This window comes from Tympanuchus pallidicinctus, unplaced genomic scaffold (assembly GCF_026119805.1).
Source record: "Tympanuchus pallidicinctus isolate F22 unplaced genomic scaffold, pur_lepc_1.0 scaffold17, whole genome shotgun sequence".
Classification (NCBI taxonomy): domain Eukaryota; kingdom Metazoa; phylum Chordata; class Aves; order Galliformes; family Phasianidae; genus Tympanuchus; species Tympanuchus pallidicinctus.
Genome location: NW_026294690.1, coordinates 8,796,802 through 8,801,809, shown reverse-complemented (window position 1 = coordinate 8,801,809; position 5,008 = coordinate 8,796,802).

Below are 5,008 nucleotides of genomic sequence, written 5' to 3'. Positions count from 1 at the left end.
CCGGCGCTCCCGCCCCTTTAATCAGGGCGGCCCGGAGCTCGGCGGTGCCGCCGCCGGGGGGGTAGTGCCGCGGCTCCCGCCCTGTCCCGCCTCCCCCCCCATTCCCCACCCCAAAGGGCTTTTCCCACCCGCTCCCATGGGAGGGCGGGATCAGGGCAGGAAGATGCGTTTTTTCCCGCTTTTCACCCCAAAATGTCCGTGAAGGAGAGAGAAGAGCCCTCTACGCCGGGATCGGGACAGGGACCGCGTCAGACCCCTGGGGGGTTTTCTCTGCGAGTTCCAAAAGAGGCCTCAGTGCCGAGCCAAAAGGGTCCCCTTGAGCCATAGAGCCTTTTCCTTCCAGCGTCTCCATCCCAGCTGGTGCCAGGGTGGTTCCTGTGCCCCCATGCGGCAGGGGGCAGAGGCTGTGGGATCCCTCTTGTCCTGGGCATCACCTCTTGGTGCCAAGTGTGGAGGAAGCAGTGACTGAGAACTGTCCGAAAGACAGAGAACTGCAGCTGGGGTGACTGCAGGAGAGGATGCGTACGTTTGGTGGCCCTGCTAGGCAGGGGTGTTGGAACTACATGATCCTTGAGGTCCCTTCCAACCCGGGTGATTCTGTGATTCTGTGGTTCTGTGATTCTGTGATGCTCAGTAAGGCGGTAAGCTGGGGGACACCCGGGTGCCTCCCATCTATGGCAGGGCTGTGTGTGGTCATCAGGGTGCTCCATCCTCCAGCCTGCTTGTTCCCATTGGGTTGACCCATGCTGATGGGCACCAGTATGTCCCATGCCACCTCCCTGTTTCCCAGCGCCCTGTGTATCTGTACCCTTGTGGCCTCATGTGAGGACAACAGCCTGGAGTCTCCCCTCTGAGTGCCAGCATGGTTCCAGGGGCATCTTTCCGTGGGCACCAGGGAGATGGTGAGGGGTCACCTCACATCTAGGGGTCCCGGCAGGGATACCTGCCACCAAGCAGGGATGCTCGGGGCAGCTGCAGGCAGCTTTCCCAGGAGCAAACTGTTCTGAGCAGGGAAGGAGTGGAGGTGCCCCTCTTCTCTTACAGGCAACATGAGCAGATCACCCCCATCCTCTCTGCAGCCAACCCTAGTGAGGCCCCTAAATCTGCTTCAGAGGTCACCATGGCCACAGGTGTCTTCCAACTGCCCCACAACCGTGGGCCTGACCCCAGGTCAGGGCCATCCATAAGCCCTCCTCCTACCACAGTTTGCTTAATGAAGACAAGATGGCCTGTCCCAATTAGACAGGGGCTTCATTAATCAGAGAGTGGAGGGGTCTGCCAAGGGTTCTGCCGCTGGCCCCGGGCCTGGCGCTGGCGGAGCAGCTCAGGGTCACTGGTGCACGGGCAGAACTGGGCACACAGTGATGCTCTGCAACCGCCCTGAGCCCGGCAGCATAGCCAAACCTGGCAAGGGGCAGTGGCCAAGGGGAGAGCCCTGCAGTAGCATCCCTATGCAGGGTATGCAGAGAACCCTAAAAGCTGCAAGCCCTCCTCTGCAGCATGAGGGACTGCTGGTGCTTCCAGGCTCCCCCGCATACCTCGACTGGGGAAGGAATCTGCGCCTGCGGAGGGGAAGCACCAGGTGTGTGTGAGTCACACTGTGGGGGGAGCAGCAGCCCTATTCCCACCAGAGAACCCACTGCAGGCATTCCCTCAACCCCCAGCTTTAATTCCTAAACACTCCTTCTACTCTTCCATCCACCCTTTGTCCCTGCAGCCCCAGGCCCGTGCCCTGCAACGACAGTGTCCCCAATCCCACTGGAACATCCTCAGAGCTGCTGTCTGTCCTTTCCCAACCCTCCAGGGCCTGCAGCCAGTGCTGGTTCCTGCAGTCTAAGGCTGGGGTTCCCCATCTCCTGGCTGGACTGGCCCCAAGGGAGCATGTGGTCCTCCTGATGGCATTGATCAAAGCGTGCAAACCTGATCCTAACCCTAACTCTAACTCTTCTCTTAGCCCCAGCCCCTCGCCCTGCAGCCCCTCTCTCTGCCGAGCACAGGCACACGCAAAGCACCAGGGCTGAGCCTCTCCCTGCCTTGCGCGTGCCTGGCAGACGCCCTCACCGCCGGCTTAATGGGAAGGGAGGGAAAAGCTGCTTTCTGCAGCCTGGGGTGCATTTCCAACCCCGCATCATGCCGAGCAGTGAGTCACGCGGCACAGCTGGAGCGGGGCTTTGGGCTGCAGATCTGCACTGCTTTGCTCCAGAGCGCTGCCATCAGCTCCGCTGTGCTATGAGCGGGGAGCAGCGAAGCCTGGGTGGGATTCAGGATGGGATTCCTTTGCAGTCTGGCAGCAAAGCCTGTGTATGTGCGCATGCATGCGGTGTGGCGGCTCTCGCTCCTTCCCCACAGCAAGGCTGTAGGGATGCGCAGGCTGCAGAGATCCCTGCCTGGCATCTCCAGCAAGGACAGGCAGAGAGGGAGGGGGCGGCTTCCACTCCATCGTGAGCTGGTGAGGGTTCAGCTCTGCCACTGCGCTGAGCGCATGGGGCTGGGACAGCTGGGGGCTGGTGCTACGCGGGGAGGAGGGACTGGGGGGGCCGCCCGCAGCGGGGCCGGTTGGGACAAGCTCCAGGAATGTCTCCCATCAGCAGCCGCTGCCGGCTGTCCCGGCAAAGCTTGGCATGGCTTCTGTGTGCTGGGGGAGGCACCTCATGGCACCCCATGTCACGAAGCCACGGCGCAGCAGGGCAAAACCTCAAGATGAAAGCCCTTCTCTGCTCAGAGGGATGCTCTCGCTGCTGGTTCATGGCCATCCCAGCATGACAGAATCGAGAAGCCTCAGTCAGGCTCTGGGACAGCAGAGGGGGACAGTAGGGAGGGGCTGCAGTGCCCCAGCTGCAGGGGACTGCCCACACAGCCCGGTTCATCCTGCAGAAATTCAGCTCCACGGTCCTGAGCACGGGCTGTGTCCCTCTGCTCCCAGCCCCGCTGCCCCCACCCACAGCAGGATACGGCTGTGCAGAGGGAACCCAGCTTGCTCATGGGGATGGACGGAAGCACAAGGGATGGGGAGCAGCAAAGCTACCCCTGCATTCTACATGGGGTTGGTGCTGCCTTTCCCTGTGCTCACCCCATGGATCGTGGCACAAGTCTCTATCTGCTGCTGCTTTGCAGGAGCAAAGCACCCGCCCTGGGGGCACGTCGGTACAGCTGCGATCACTGAGCTCCCTGCCCTGCCCTGCCCGTGGGCTCCGCAGGCACACACCGGGGTGATCTGGTGCACAGCTTTATAGGGCTCTGAGGGTTTGTTCTTCCTTCAGACAACAGCAGAGGTGACCACTGCTTGGGCCCAGCTCTGCAGATATGTAAGAGAGGATGCTCAGCTCAGCTGTCACAGCCCTATACCCCTGCACCCCCCCCCCCCCTTTGTATAGCCCTGTACCAATCTCCCTTATTTCCAGCCTGGGCTGCAAATCTCAGTGGCAGGAGGTTGGGGTGATTGCTCAATGCTTCCTCCCTGCCTCTATTAGAGTGTTTCACAACCCACACCCACACCCCTCTAGAAGGGGCCTGTGGCTCCAGGGGAGTTCTGGCAGCGCTCACAGAGTCCCCATCACACAGTGCTGCACAGGGGTGTGTGAGAAGACATCCCTATGCACACCTCGGGTCAAGGCACATGAATAATGGCACCTGCTGGTTTACCTGCAGGATGACACTGTGCATCCATACTTCTTACACCAGTTAGCAACACCGGGTTCCCAGCAGCACCTTTGTTTAAAGCTGCCTGCAGCATGCATGGTGTATGGGAAGGATAAAATTCTGGGCAGCGCTCTGCTGGGACATCCCATGGCTGAGGAATAGAGGCTGCAGAGGGATGGGAGCAGCCCTGTTGTGGACACAGGGATCTGTGTTGCAGAAGGATTTGCGCAGCACACGAGACCAGACTTGTCCTCGGCGCTCTCCCCTGAGAGGCTGTGCCATTGCTCCTTCAGCTCTTTGGCTGGGCGCCCATCTCCAGAAGAAAAGAATAAAAAGGACCAAACATCCGCCCTGCCCCGCCAGGGTGCATCGCTGTCTGTCACCATGGGAACTCATCCCCTGCGTGGACCCATCCGGGATGACTTCATATCTCCGTGAGCAGGAGGGCTGCGTCACCACCTTGGCACGGGGCCGGCGGCCACACGGCGCACGCGAGGACCCTAAGCCCCACAGGCAAGGAACAGCACTGGGAAGGCAGAGGGCAGGAGTTCTGCACCCACGGGGACAGATATAGGAACAAATGGGGGCTCTCACAGTGGTGCCACACTCACCTGTGAGTCACAGCTGCGTGCAAGGCAGCAGGAGATGGCTGTGCCCCCACGTCGCTGGGGCTGCGGCCAAGTGCAGCACATCTGGAACAACTATAAACAAAGTGGGGAAGCGGGACAGCCACGGCCACATGTGGTTTGGGCTACAGGAGGCCTTCAGCCTCGCAGCGGGGGGGAAGGAATGGGAGTGCAGAGCTGCCACGTGGAGCCTGGGTGCAGGGCACGCAGAGCTGGGTGCGCTGGCATCACTTTGTACCCAAGGAGCCAGGGCAGCACCTGCTGTGAATCGGCGCACTGCTGAGTTGGATGCTGAGGTCAGAACGCCAGTTGTCTAAAGCTGAATGTGTATCAAATCCTAAATCCTAAATCTTGAAGCAACACAATGGTAGCACCCTTGGTAAAGCATTAAAATAATGAACCACCCCTTCCGTCCTCCATTCCAAAAAGTGTCAACCCCTAACCTAAACGTAACACACAAGGGATAGGCAGCACATTTCCTTTGCAGCTTTATCCAAGTGCTCACCCTTCACCCAAGGTGCACACATGCAGGAAATCACACACAGCACTAATGCAGTTTGTTACAAACACTGTGCCTGAGGACCGTTCCGAGTGCCAGCTCCCCACAGACAGTTGGGTGCACAGCAAGCTGAAGGCTCAGCATCCTGATGCTGGAACTTCCTGGTATAGCACTCGAGTATTCAAGCTCCTGTTTCAATATCTTAATTACATAATTAGCCTTGCCCCAATCAGGTCACATAGCA